Source organism: Ceratotherium simum, chromosome 13, assembly GCF_057802395.1.
Source record: "Ceratotherium simum simum isolate JZ-2026a chromosome 13, ASM5780239v1, whole genome shotgun sequence".
Lineage (NCBI taxonomy): Eukaryota > Metazoa > Chordata > Mammalia > Perissodactyla > Rhinocerotidae > Ceratotherium > Ceratotherium simum.
The window spans coordinates 57,045,861-57,060,707 of NC_141912.1; the positions used below are offsets into that span (position 1 = coordinate 57,045,861).

Genomic DNA, 14,847 nt, shown 5'->3' on the forward strand with positions numbered 1-14,847 from the left:
TACATAATTTTTAGATCACATTTTCTTTAGGGATTGTTTTATATGTTTGTAAAGGATATATATTTTAGACATCTGGTAAAGAAAGAAGATGCAAAAAGAATTGTTTCTCTTCAAGCTAATGTTAGTATCAGGCTAAGCATTGATTTCTTTAGAAAAATATGCTGTACATATTTCGGTTGCTTTTCCCATGCGTATCCTCTTGCCAAGGGCTCTGCCCCCAACCTTAGCCCTTGCTGAGGAGCTATGAACACTGAACTATACCATGTGACCTTTCACTTTGTGGCCAATGTCACATGTCTCTAGTCCTCATTTCTTTCTCTCTCCAGCTTGCTTTGGAGTTTCAACTGTCTGCTGGAGATTCTACCTACAAGAGCTTCGGGTTATTTCAAATTCATTCTGTTGTGTAATAAAGAATTTGACTGGCCTTTGTCCCTGGTTCCTATGATCCTCTAAATCCTTGGATTTCCCAAGCGATAGCAGCGTCTTTGTTATCTATGGGGGGGCCCCTGGGACCGGACTGCAGTTTATGCAAATAAGATAACTCATACCGTGCCTCTAAATAGTTTATGCCAACACGAAGAGTCCAGATGGGGGCTGTCCACGCCAGAGAGACCAATCATGTCATCAGAGGGTTGGGGCTTTGAGTCCTGTGATATCGGTCTGACCTCTGGGGAGGGGAAGGGGGATGCAGATCGAGTTCAACTTCTTAGCCAGTGTTTCAATCAATCATGCCTATGTAGTGAAACTCCAATAAAAATTCTGTACAGTAATGCTCAGTTCAGCTTCCTGGTTGGTGATAGACATCGATATGCTGAGAGGGTGATACATCTTGAAGACACAGAAGCTCACATTTGGGAAGCTCCCAAATCTTTCCCTATACGTATGTTTCTTCATTTGGCTGGTCCTGATTTTTATCCTTTATAATAAAACTTGAGTGCTTTCCTGAATTCTGTGAGTCATTCTACCAAATTATCGAACCTGAGGGGGTAGTTCTCACGCCCAAGTTCTTACTCCCAAATTTGTAGCCAGTTGATCCCAAGTGTGGGTGGCCTGGGAACCTAGAGCTTGTGGCTTGGGTCTGAAGTGAGGGCAGTCTCATGGGGGACTGTGCCCTCAACCTGTGAAGTTTGACTTAACTTGGCTTGTTAGCATCAGAACTACATCGCATGTTCTTTAAATCCTAAAGCGTAATCCTTTCCGATAGTCAACCAATTTATCTGCTGAACTTTCTATTTCTCTTCCCACATTATCAGTCATTTAGCCCAATTTCTTCTCCTTCATAACATTTCTCACATGAATCTCCTTCAGTCCATGTTCCACTGTCACACGTGTATTGCTTTTTTGCCTGGGCTGTTTCAATACAGCATATACTGGTCTGTTCTCATTGCAATCTCTTCTGTAGTGTTCAAATTTATCTCCCTTACCCTCCTCTCAAGCTCAAATACCTTTTTCAGAGTCTGTCTAGTGCCCACTGCAACATCTCTCAAGTAGGAAGCACTTATTTATTTGTTGAATAAATATCTCCCTGCTGTCCAAACTCCAAAGCTCCAAGTTGGTCCCCAAAGTTGGTCCCTACACGTCTCTTCAATGTGTATTCTTTTACTTCCATAAATGAATCCTTTGTTCCAACTCAATTACTTTACTTGTTACTTTGCTCCCAAGCAATATGGGTCCATCTCCATTCATTTGAACAAATTGCATGTCTGAAATGCTTCCTGCTTCTTCTCTACTCATCTAAGTTCCACCTCCTCTGTGAGCCTTCTTGGGCTTCCCCATTCCTCAGGGATTGCCCTCATCTCTAAATTCTCTTAGAGCATACTGTATGCACATTGTTTGTATTATATGGAGTTCTCATTTGGCTCTTAGTCTAGCTCACCCAGAATTTTTACTTATTTTTTTATTATTCAAAGTTCTTTTGAAAACTATACCATGGTCTTTTGAAAATGGGCAAATGTGACATAATTTTTTTATGATCTCAAGGAATAACATATGATAACATATGTAAAAGGTACATAAACTTCTCAATTTTTCTCTAGATTTTCTTTTATTCTGTCTAATCAGCACAAGCAGACAAGTCTGATCTGTAAAAACAATGACAATGGGGAAAATACCTTAGCTACTAACTCTGAAGCTGTTCTAATCAGCCCAATCATAAATGATGTCCTTGAAATTTTAGAGGCAATATTGTGCATATTGTCCTGCTTGTAGCCAGAATTACAGACACTGATATTCGTTTGCTGTCCTTCAATAGTGCTTCTGTGCTTTTTCACTTATTTATTCTAATCCAAACTTTTCTCACCCGAATCTCCAAAGTCAACAAAGGCTCACATTTCCCACCAAGGAACCAAGCAAAAAATGCACTTGCAGGCATAATAGGGTGGCCCTTGCTGTTCCCAAACAGGGAAGGAAGTATGCCCCAAGCATTATTTAAGCTATACAACGTTTTTAGGCAGCTTTGCAACCCTGAATTCGGTATATTTTCTTATACTATCCATATGCCCGTATACAACTGAAGACTAAATATTGGCATTCTTTAAGTTTCTTATTTTGTGGCAAAGAGAAGAAAAACAAGACTCCAGTCTCACTAATCAAGAAGGATACACAATTCAGTATTCATTTAATAGAGACATGCCTTGGGAAGAAATGGTCTTTTTGTGAGAAAATACAACCTTAAAAAAAAATCAATCCTGGAAGTGACTGCAGGGAGTCTACTAAGCCTTTTGGGCAAATGGGTTCTAGGGCATTAGGTCTATGTTTGTTTTAAAGAGGTTTATAGGTTCTGAGACTGACTGATCAATAGTAATGCCGAAAAACTAGGATGTTATCAAGCAGAATTTTAAAGTACAGCACATCTAATCTGTGAATAAAGATGAACGTGTTTGATAATAAAGATAAAGGGAATTGTGAAAGCTTACTTCTCTGAAAAGTCTTATCTAATAAATTTCAAATTTCCTTGTAAGATTCGATTCCACATTATTTTTACTTACTGTCAATGGAAATACATTTTTACAGATCTTGCTTTGTCAAATAAAATCTTGTAGTGGTTCCATATTCCTACACCTGAATTAATGATTTCTCTCAAATAGTACTTTCAACCATTTACAGGTTTGTGGGTCAATACACATTTAAAAACCCTCAGTAGGAAATTTTAAAATTAACTCCTAGCAACTCAAAGGGATAACAAGACTACATACTGATATAATGGTCTATAAAATGAGATGGTGACTGAAAATTTCAGTTATTTTTACTTTCTTATTTCTGCCTCTTGAATTAGTTGTTAAGTGTTATATTGAGTTGGGAAGAAACTGGACTAGTAGAAAAACATGTAGACATGTACATATTTTAAACACTTGTTTATTTTCAATTTTTACAGACGCATGGTAGGGTCTGGTAACTGAAGATCATACTTGGACCAAAGTTGATTTCAGGAGTGAAAAGTGGAGCAAAAACGGAGAAGGAGGCCCCCAGCTCCAACTACTGGAGGTTCCAGTGTCTTCCATGGCTTATAGGATTGTCTTTGGAGGAACATACCTGGAACCAAACCAGAGGTACATGATTGAGAAAGGCTTCTTGGGAAATTTCTCACATGCAATAAAGGGTTATATTATGGCAACAGTGAGGTGCATGCTTACAGAGCAGAGTAAATTCTGAAATGATGCCTGAAGTGAGGAAGTGTAGACTAGGTACCAGTGGGGTGGGTTTTCTGTCTTAGGAGTCCTCAGACATTGGGCCAGAGAAGACAGCGGCCAGGAGACGGTGGCATGAGTGGTGAGAAGGGAACAGATTTCATCATACCACCAAGAGGGAAGAGCTGGGGCTTGACATATGGGGGATATAAACTGTCCCAAAGAATGACATCTTGGAGTTTGGTGCATGTGTCCAGGGCTGAGTCGAGTGATGACGTCTTATGTCAGCATTCTGCATGTATTGCCTCTTTGTCTCTTTTGATTCTGTGGCCTTTTAGACTCCTTAGTGAGAGGCAGAAACTAATTTGCTTTAGAAACAAATTATTTTAAGTTTCATGTTGGGAGCCTCAAGTCAAATCCCCTCCTTTCTTTGATGAACATCTGACTATTTCCAAAGAAGTTAAATTTGATCCAAGTTTAGGAGGTGGGAAAAAAGATAAAGAAAGAGAAAAGGGGAAAGGCAGTGTTTTAACTAGAAGATGTACATCATAAGTTTTTGGTGTCAGAAACAGAGAATACCTAATTCAGGAAATGTCCTTCATTCAACAATCATTTTTTTTTTTTTTATTTTGTTGAGGTTTTTATTTTTTTTATTTTTTTATTGGTTTATAACATTGTAAAAATTTCTGGTGTACATCATTGTACTTCTATTTCTGCATAGATTACATCATGTTCACCACCAAAATACTAATTACAACCCATCACCACACACATGTACCGAATTATCCCTTTCACCCTCCTCCCTCCCCCCTTCCCCTCTGGTAACCACCAATCCAATCTCTGTCTCTATGTGTTTGTTTATTGTTGTTATTATCTACTACTTAATGAGTGAGATCATACAGTATTTGACCTTCTCGCTCTGACTTATTTCACTTTGCATAATACCCTCAATGTCCATCCATGTTGTCACAAATGGCTGGATTTCATCGTTTCTTATGGCTGAGTAGTATTCCATTGTGTATATATACCACAGCTTCTTTATCCAGTATGTTCAACAATCATTTTTGAGCACTTCCTCCCTGCCAATACTTTGGTAGGTATTAGAGCTATAAAGAGGAATAGGACATGTTTCTGCCCACAAGAACTTCACATCCTAGTGGGGTACACAGACAAACAAGCAAAGATTGACAATACAGTCTGTTCCATTCACTGACAGACTTGCTGGAGGTACTCTGGGAGGGGAGGTGTAACTAACTCACATCAGGGACAAGGGGGAAGCGTCAGAAAATAGTTTCAAAAAAGTAGTGGCTGAGCCAAATTTGAATATCAGATATATGTGCTTGTGACTTTGTTTGTGGAGAGAGCTATCTGTTGAGTTGTGACAAGTAATTTTATCAGTGACATTCAAAGATGAGTTACTATTGGGCCTCGAATGTCAAATGCGAATTTCAATTTAATAGAAATGGGAGACCATTTAAGGTTTTAAGCTGGGAGCAACAATATGGTGGAAATGCTTCTAAGGCTTTCTGTCAGTGGGGCAATCAGGTGAAAAGGTGTTGGAGGCATGGAAGAAAGCTAGTAATTTGTTTTGTCAACAACTTAAGTGTGAGGCAATGGAGACCTGAATCTAGAATGGTGGTTATGGAAAAAGCACAAATTGTCAGGTTGTGAGTCTGGATTGTGAGTTTGTCTCAAATGTTTTTTCCTCAGGAATGGTTGTTTGATTGAAACTAGGGGAGAGAAGAAAGCCATAAATCAATCAAGAAAAGAACCCAACTGATAACTGGTTCAAAAAGTGCAAAACTCTCTTGAGATATAAATACAGGATTTGAGAGCTACGGGGAAATGGATGTACACAGAGGAGAAGGTAACAGTTGGTTCCCAGACGAAGGTGTTAGTGTCCACTTACGTGCCCACTGTTTCTTTTAACAGTGCCGCTGCTGCTGGTTTTTCAGCATTATGAAAATATTCTAAAAGAAAACAGGAATGACGATGTTTGTGAAAAGACTGGCACCAAATAATGAAAGTATAGCCAAGAGAAATTTGTTAGTTAAAATCGATTTTAATATACTAGCAGTAATATACTAAATATTATTTTAATATCAAATCTTCTTTAGAAAAAAGTGTTATGTGACACTTAGGATAGTCCCAGTATTAGAATTAAGCCAACTCAAAATAATCTGTCATGATAAATATCACAGAGAAAAGGAGGAAGAAAATACTTACCGAGCGCTCATGATATTCCAGACCTTGTGCTAGGCACTTTACTAGAACAAAAATATTTCTTGACTTAGAATGTGTACATATCACATTTTATCTTTTTAGTTGGGAAGTTTAATGGAATGTTGACCCTAACAAATAAGGTTATAGCATAAACAATTTTGAAAAATAGAGTCAAAAAGTAAACGTTCAGATCAAATTAAAAACATTTAGGCAAGTGATTGTGAACGGCATGTTCTTGATTACACATGTTTTCTCTCTTTGTTTATGTGCAGTTATATTCATTGGTGCCTATGCTCTAGGTTCAGCCCCATGAGGATGGTAAATTTTGATCTCCCTGTTCCCTGTTGATAGAAGCTATTTTCTGACAGGGTCATTTTTCTCAGGGATGGATCACCTCAAATTCCCCACTGCCACAAGAAAATTAGTAAAGCAGATATCTTATGGATCTCAGTTCACAATAATCATCTCCATATATAAAGGGTAGTGTGCAACTGTGCAAATATAAATGAAAACCAATATTCTCCTTTCTTAAACATTCTAATTTATCTCTGAGTTATCTTTTTGAAGTATTCATAATTTGAGGTAAAAAAAAAAATGAACTGAGTAAAAGCCTACTTAGAACAAAATAAATTACCCTTTTGATATCCAGTGCAGCAACCTAGTATTTGAGAAAAACAGAACTTCACAAAAGCTTACTTTATTCAGAATTTGACAAAGTGTGACCCATTTACTGAAGCAGAAAATGCACCACAGGTTTTTCAGTCTTTGTTTTTTTCCCTTCCAAAAGCAGATAAATCATATTTACCAGCCAAAGAAAACAACTGCTTCTAGACTTTTATTTAGAGGGAAAAAACCCAAGAATTTTGACTGAAAAAGATACTCCCAAAATAACATCTGGTGGGTTTTAAGGACTTTCACAGGAATGTCAAAATATGGGAAATATTTGATAAATTTATGTAAAGGAAACTAGTAGATACTATAGATCCCTTCGGGCCCTTTAGATACTGGGAGGATATTGAACTATTTATAGAAGCCACATGTTCATGTTACATTTTTCATAGGAAACTTCTAAGATTTTTGTCAGGATTTTAAATATACTGGAAAAAAAGTAAGCAACATCACAATACAAAACCCTTATTCTGGCTTATTCTCCTAAGCACTCCTCTCCCTGGTAGCACTTTTACATTTTTCTGCATGTACCGGTTTAATTGTCTCTCTTCTCCTAGACTGTCAACTCCTTGAAAATGAGAGCTCTGTCTTCGACACCCTCATGTGCCCAGTCCCTCCTACTGCAGTTAACACATAATTGATGCATCAACAAATGTTTGCCAAATGTAAGAATGAGGAAGCAAAACCAGAGCCCAGGGACAAGTCTTTATAAAAAGAGTATACATTAACGTATAGATAGAGATATGTTTATATTCACCAAGTGTTTAAAATAGATGAATATGATCACTGACTATGGTTAAATATCTTATCCTTCCAAAAAGAACTTATATAAAAGAAAACTCATTTATATCCCTTAACAGTTTTATAAAATAGAAAAAAAGCATGTAATTGTAATTAATATTACTTCAAAAATTCCAAGCAGTGAGCATTGTATTGATAAGCCAGGAGATTTATTGAGAGATTTCACTTCTCAACTACATTTGTAGGTTTCTTGACTCTTTCAAATTTTTTAGATCTATGCTTTAAGCTAAAGTCAGAAGTGGGACTAAAATTGAGTTTTCTAACAATCTAGATATTTTGTCTTTTTATTCAGTTCAACATAAATTTAAAGTTATATAGAAGGATTAAAAAAGGCTTTCAAAGGCAGTTTCTTTATTCATCAACAATCACTCTCAGTGGCTTGATGGAACAGATCGCATGTGGCAAGAATGAGCTGTGTCCACAATGCTACGGATCAAATTAAGGAAAAAAAAAAAAAATGGAAACGGCTTTTGGGACCCTAGAAAACCACTTCCAGTCTAAAGCCATAAGGGCAGAAATGATCGATAATGGAAGCTATTTGGTTCATTCACTTCTTTTAATGAACACACTCACAACTCACTAAAAGCACTCTCGCAGGACTGGGATGGATTCCAATTCTCTGGTGACAGAAACAGAGCCTTTGATAAAACCCAGAGGGAGTTGCATTGCTCCTCATCAACCTCCTCCCCCTCATCTTTTCAACTTGATGCTGTTAACTTAGAAGAGTGGGTCTTCTTGGTACAGACTGACAAGCAGCTGATCGGCAACTATTAGCAAAATTCTCCCCACTATTCTCCTTGCAGTTTATTTTAGGAAAGCATCCCAAAACTGTGGATCCGTTTCAAATATGTCAAATCTGGTAAATGTAGGAATACAGCCCTCAAGAAAAAATGGGCACTGAGCTGGTTTAATCATTTTATTAATATTCAATAGGATCATTTCCATTTCTGTAGTTACTGCCCCAGTTCAAGTAAGCATTAATTTGTATCTAATAAAGTGCCATTAATACTGTGGATACTTATAAATTGCTTTTGATAAATGAACAACATCTGGATTATTGCAGCAACCTCTTAACTTGTCTCACTTATTCAAGTTTCCTCCAATTATTATCTATTTTATATCTAACTGCCAGAAAAAACCCTCTCTTGAATTTTCACCGTATTTAATTCCCTGCTTATGAAACTAGAGGTTGCTTATTTAACAAAATCAAAGTTCTTGTGCCTGAGATGAAATTTTCTCCATCAGTTTCTCTAGGTTCTCATTTCTTATTATCCAGTTAATCTCTTATTACTTTACTGCATCTGCATTTTTCAAAAAGTACATTTTAATTTTTTGGTATCTACCACATATAGTCATAATCTCAAAAATGTAAGTTTAAGAATTTCTAAAATAAATATACTGGTCTGTTGGCAAACAAAGAATAAAAGGGCTCATGATTTCAGAAAATGCCCCTTTCTTGGATCCAAGTCAGGGGTGACTTGGGCAAGAATGGAAGAAGATGTGGGGTGAAGAGGGGACGATGACTTCCCAGGTCTCTCTCTGACAGTTGCTTCCTTTTCTCCCCATGTTTACTACCATATTGTCTGCGTATGAGAGGTTTTCACATTCAAAGAGATAGTGAATCTTTTCAGAGCACATAAACAGTATAGCTACTGATCAAGAGTAAATTTACTAAGCACACATTTTAACCCTTTACATGGGGTTTTCAGGGGTTTTAGCATTGTATTTGCCTATCACATGAAATAGAATTATGTCTCGTCCTACCATTTCATATTGCAAATGGAGATAAACTTAGATCAAAACTCTCAAAAGGTGTGGGAGAGATGAGGAGACTAACAAAAGTCTGTTTATGTGGTGAGAACCTCAATGTGGATAAAAATTAATTTTAGAGATCTTCATTCAGCAGACAAGCAGTGACTACATTTTCTGTGCCGGGCCTTGGAGTTTAAACTGAATACTTTTCTTCAACAAGATTATTTAACCATCTAGATTCATAGTTTCTATGTCACTGAAGAGTTATTTTTGAGAATATCCTCTTTGTCTTCATAACTCTGCAACATCAGTTACAACTTTCCAATTCATGGCGTCCCAGAGAATCTGGGCATACTTGCCCATCAGCTCTATCACGAAGTGTCAGCTCTACCACGAGAAACAATTTCAACAACAATTTATGAGATCAAACATAGAAGCAAGTTATAGACTTTACTTCTTCACTTGTTTATCCTCTCTCATCCCATGTTGGGAAATACATATCCCACAAATACATCCTCCAATTTTTGCCAAGTTATGTCCTTAACTAAGTCTCAGACCTAAAATGGACTTTCTCATTCGCCCAAATCACTCTGCCGAGAACTGCCATATTAACATTTCCAAAATCATGCTTTATTCATTTCCCTTACATGTTCAGATGGCATCCCTACAAAATGAAAAACATTCTCTTTGTCTTGTATTCAAGAACCTCTATAATTTGATTGCTTTTTACTTTATCAGTTCTTTCTCTAGTAACCACCTCCCAAACACCGAATGCTACAGGATGCTTGAACATAATTTATACTTATGTACTTGGTTTCCCATCTCCAGTTTAGCCACTTTCTCATTATCCTCTCTACTCCTGAAATGTTCTCCTCTTCTCCACCTACTTATACCAGCCCCCCGCCCCTCTGTGGACCTTCACTGATTTCCCCAACTAGAAGTTAGCTTCATTAACAAAATGCACATAGGATTTTCCATCTAATACAATGGTCCAAAACTGCAAGTTATTTCTCATTCAGTCCTCAAAGGACATTTGGCAATATCTGGAGATATTTTTGGTTGTCACAACTGGGGAGGTGCTCTTGGCATCTCGTGGGTAGAGGTCAGGGATGCTGCTAAACATATCACAATATACAGGACAGTTCCCGCCACTAAGAATGATCTGATCCAGGGCCGGCCCTGTGGCTTGGTGGTTAAGTGTGCACGCTGCGATGCTGGCGGCCCGGGTTCGGATCCCGGGTGCGCATCGAGGCACCACTTCTCCGTTCATCTTTTTTTTTTTTTTTTTTTTTTTTTTATTTGTTTAAGAATTTCCGTCGATCCCTTAGTTTTTTTTTTTTTAAATTTTTTGTTTATTGCAGTAACATTGGTTTATAACATTGTAAAAATTTCAGGTGTACATCATTGTACTTCTATTTCTGCATAGATTACATCATGTTCACCACCAAAATACTAATTACAACCCATCACCACACACATGTACCCAATTATCCCTTTCACCCTCCTCCCTCCCCCCTTCCCCTCTGGTAACCACCAATCCAATCTCTGTCCCTATGTGTTTGTTTATTGTTGTTATTATCTACTACTTAATGAAGGAAATCATACGGTATTTGACCTTCTCCCTCTGACTTATTTCACTTTGCATCATGCCCTCAATGTCCGTTCATCTTGAGGCCGAGTCCCACATGCAGCAGCTAGAAGGATGTGCAGCTACGACACACAACTATCCACTGGGGCTTTGGGGGGAAAAAATAAAATAAATAAAATCTTTAAAAAAAAAAAAAAAAAAAAGAATGATCTGATCCAAAATGTCAATAGTAGTTCTGCTGAAAAACTCTAACTTAATCCATTTTGACACCTCTATCCCAATCCTGCCTATAATTTTACTTCTATATGTATATGTTAATCATCTGTACTAGAATATAAGCTTCCAGAATACCAGGACCACATCTTATGCACAATTTCATTCCCTCCAAAGTCTAGCTCAAAGTCTGACATATGTGGGCACTCAAAAGTATTTAAAAAATCTATATGGGGCCGGCCCCGTGGCTTAGCGGTTATGTGCATGTGCTCTGCTGCTGGCGGCCCGGGTTCGGATCCCGGGCGCGCACCGACGCACCGCTTCCCTGGCCACGCTGAGGCCGCGTCCCACATGCAGCAACTAGAAGGATGTGCAACTATGACATACAACTATCTACTGGGGCTTTGGGGGGGAAATAAATAAAATTAAAAATATATATATTTAAAAAAAAATCTATATGATATGGAATACCTGGATCACCATTTATTAAAGAATAAGTATGCAAGAAGTAAATACTTACCAATCAAGCTACATTAAGTTCAATGTATACTTTCTTTGAAGGCTTTGATAATTCAGCTGTCATTTGAGGATCTTTTAATGATGAAAATCAATTAGCATTATGCTGGTAAAGAGAGAATTTATGGGTCAATATATATACTGTCGATAGGCAAAAAAACCCAGACATATTACAAACTCCACTGTATTTTCACAGTAGATGAAAAGTGTAGAGTCTGAGCTTTGTTGGGGTAGTATATATATCTTTAATAGAATCATCTCCTGTTTCTCCTATGGTAGATTTTTTGAGTTGTTGTTGTTTTATACTACGCCACACACAACTAATCCTCGCTGTATAAGGTCTCTCAGCTGCTGGGTAACATGCATTGGTTATATCAGCTCCAATTTGTTTTGCGCTCCTCTAAGTGGAGCATCTAGCTATTGGGCAAAATAAAACATTAAATTATCTTGTCAACTTGCTATAAATATTTGAAAATGACTACTATTGGAATACATAAACAATTTTTTAAGTTTCCTTATGAAATGAGCTGATGCATTTTACTATTAAGGTGATATCTATGTTTACATCATGTCAAATAGTTGGAAAAAAAAAAAATGGAGCTAATGGCTCCCTGCTCTAGAGGACAATATCCAAGCTGTTTAGCCTACCATTCAAGATCCTCCCAAATCGTCCCCCTACTTACCTGTATCTCTCTCACAAATGCTTCAGCTGGATTATTTCACTTACCATCCCTTGAATATATCTCTTACTTCCCTCGCCTCTAAGGTTATGTTCTTTTTTTCCCCCCAAGGTTTTTAATTATAGAATGTACTTTCTCTTTTTACCCCTTTCCCAGCCCAACTGCCTCTTGAATTGCTGGTGACTCTACACCACCCATCTCACACGCCAACTTCTCCAAAAAGACTCCCTTCATCTTCCAAACCCTGCCTCTGTCTTTAAAACTATAGCATCTTATACAACTTAATTAACTTCTACTGTCATGTTGTCATTATATTTGTGCATTATTATTTTTCCTTTTCCTCCAGATTGTAAAGTCCTGGTGGTAGGGACCATGATTTACAGATATCTTTGAATCATACTCAGCACCAGTGCACTGTCCTGTACATAGTAATTGTTTATTATACAGGAGTTGAACATATGTTGAATGAATTATGGCTTTGCTTTAGAAGTAGAAGAGAGTGTGGCAACCTGGTTTTAAAATATGTAATGAAATTTGTTTTTCCAATAAATAAATGTCAAGCAAAATTGAAGTGAGAGCTGTTACAGACATAATAACCAAAAGTGATGTGTGGACCTTGTTTGGATACTGATTTGAACAAACTAACTGTAAAGGAATATCTTAGACATAATTAGAGAAATGTGTATATGGAATGAGTAACACATGATATTAAGGACCTGTGGTATGACAAAAGCATGCCCATTATGTCAAAAATAGTCTTTATCAGTTAGAAATGCACACTGAATTATTTACAAATGACACGTTTAATATGTGATTTAAAATGTTCCAATAAAAAAGTACGAGGTATAATAAAAAAGTTGGCAACATTTGGCAAAATACTGATAATTATTGAAGCAGAGTGAGGATATATAGTGTTCATTATACTATATCTCTCTAATTCAGTGTAAGCTTAAATATTTCCATGAAAAGTTCAAATATATATAAAGTAAGTGCTGTCAGAGAATAACCTTTCAGTCATTCTTACAGGAGAGTAATCTTTCAGTCATTTAAGACATTAACTATAAGAGACTCTAGTGACTTGAATAAATTTTCATTTTACAGTGTTTAACCCAACAATTAGAACCAATTCAACATGTGAAAACATTACTTCAATTGCATAATATCCTACTCCCTTGTATATCACAAAAGACTACTGGGTGCTTAGTGAGTCTGGCTTTTCACCCTTTTCTAAGGACCCCATTTTTATTATTAGTAACTGACTGGCTTGAAGGAGGTTAGAGTCAACACAATAGCCAGCCACTGACCCAAAATGTCTTACTCTCTTATCCTGAGAATGACCAACAGCCCCATCAAAACCAAAGGATAATTTTTTTTCTTTGCTAGCTGAACTAGATCCATTCATTCTCAATACCAAAGAAGAGAAATGATGTGAAGAAAACTTTCCCTTAATAGACATACCAGGGATCAGGTACATTGATACAGAAATTGTGGATATGACCAAGTAGCAAATGCTAAAGAAAGATGGCAAAGACAGAAAATGGATGAATTGGTGATTTGAACACTAGACTTAGGAAGACTTCCTATCTTCCCATCTTTGTTGCCACTTTCCTAGAAAAGCTCTTCTTTACTACTCCTTCAGGTGATGATTCAAACCCTCTAAAAAACCTGTTGGTTATCTCCATTAGCATGCCCCAAACCACCCCCAAAAGCATCAAATCTAAGTTACATTCTTGAGCTTGATAAAGAAACACAACCTCCAAAGAAGTCCTCTACCCTCCCAGCTTTCAACCACTGTTATGCCCCTCCTTCCATATGCTCCTTCTTAAAGGTTACTTCAACAGCTTTCCAGGTAGTCTTCTTGCTTCTAATTTTTTCTCTCTCTGACACACACTATCAGGTACTTCGAGAATAGGATTCCTAAAATATTGCACTTATCACACCATGTTCAAAAGCTTTCCATGGCTCACCATTGCCTATCAAAGAAAGTCCCTTCTTGTTCACTCAGCATTACAGGCCTCACACACCTGTCTGGAGTCTACATTCTAATTGTGACTTCTTTTAATCACTGGAAACTGTAAACCAACGCAACTAATTGTACTTCCCTGAAAATACCCTATACTTATGGATCTCCATTCTTTAGCTTATTAATGTTCCTATTATATAAAGCATCTCTTTCCATACATTTCTCCTTGAGACTTCTCCAATTCTTCTTTCATCATCCCTTAGCATAAAGTCTTTCCTGGCCTTTGTCAGAATCAGCCTCTTTCTCTGTACGGTTCTATGGCTCTTTATGGGTATCTTTCTTGGGATAGTTCCTTTCACTGGTATAATAACATGGTATGAGCTTCATTTCTCCAGTCAACCATAAGCTTTTGAGAACACAACTTATCTACTTCATCTTTGTGTTCCTAGTCTCTGGCATAGTGGTCTGTGCTTGGGATATGTTTAGTAAATATTGGCTAAAGGGCTGGTAGAAAGAATACTAAAGGTTCTATGCAAAGACCATTAGAGATCAAGGCAAAGAAGTGCTTTCACAGATTTAAAACATTATGTTTAAATTCTAGTTAGCAAATAAATCATCACCATTGAATTGGGGTTGTGCTGGGCATTAGGCTAAGTCCATTCTTTGCATTGTCACATTTGATGCTCTCAGTTCAGTAACTTTCTAGATGAGCAAACTGAGACTTGGAGAGATGAGGTGACTTGTTTGCACATGGTCCATCTGACTCAAATTCAGATCTGCTTGAAGTCAAACCTAGTCATTTTTCTGTTATTAAAT

At 37.2% G+C, this 14,847-nt stretch overlaps 1 protein-coding gene across 3 annotated transcripts in view; it reads right to left on the reverse strand.

The window, feature by feature from the left end:
• Window positions 1-3,318: 3,318 nt before the first annotated feature.
• KHDRBS2 (KH RNA binding domain containing, signal transduction associated 2) overlaps window positions 3,319-14,847 on the reverse strand; it is a 564,075-nt gene continuing 552,546 nt past the window's right edge. For 2 of the 3 annotated variants that reach the window (XR_015554171.1, XR_015554169.1), the window contains 4 exons: window positions 11,393-11,494; window positions 5,853-5,893; window positions 5,536-5,596; window positions 3,319-3,531 (listed from right to left, as the gene is read on the reverse strand). The gene's annotated coding sequence lies outside the window, so the exon portion shown is untranslated. The remainder of the gene's footprint in view (window positions 3,532-5,535; window positions 5,597-5,852; window positions 5,894-11,392; window positions 11,495-14,847) is intronic. The other variant, XR_015554170.1, reaches the window with a different exon arrangement.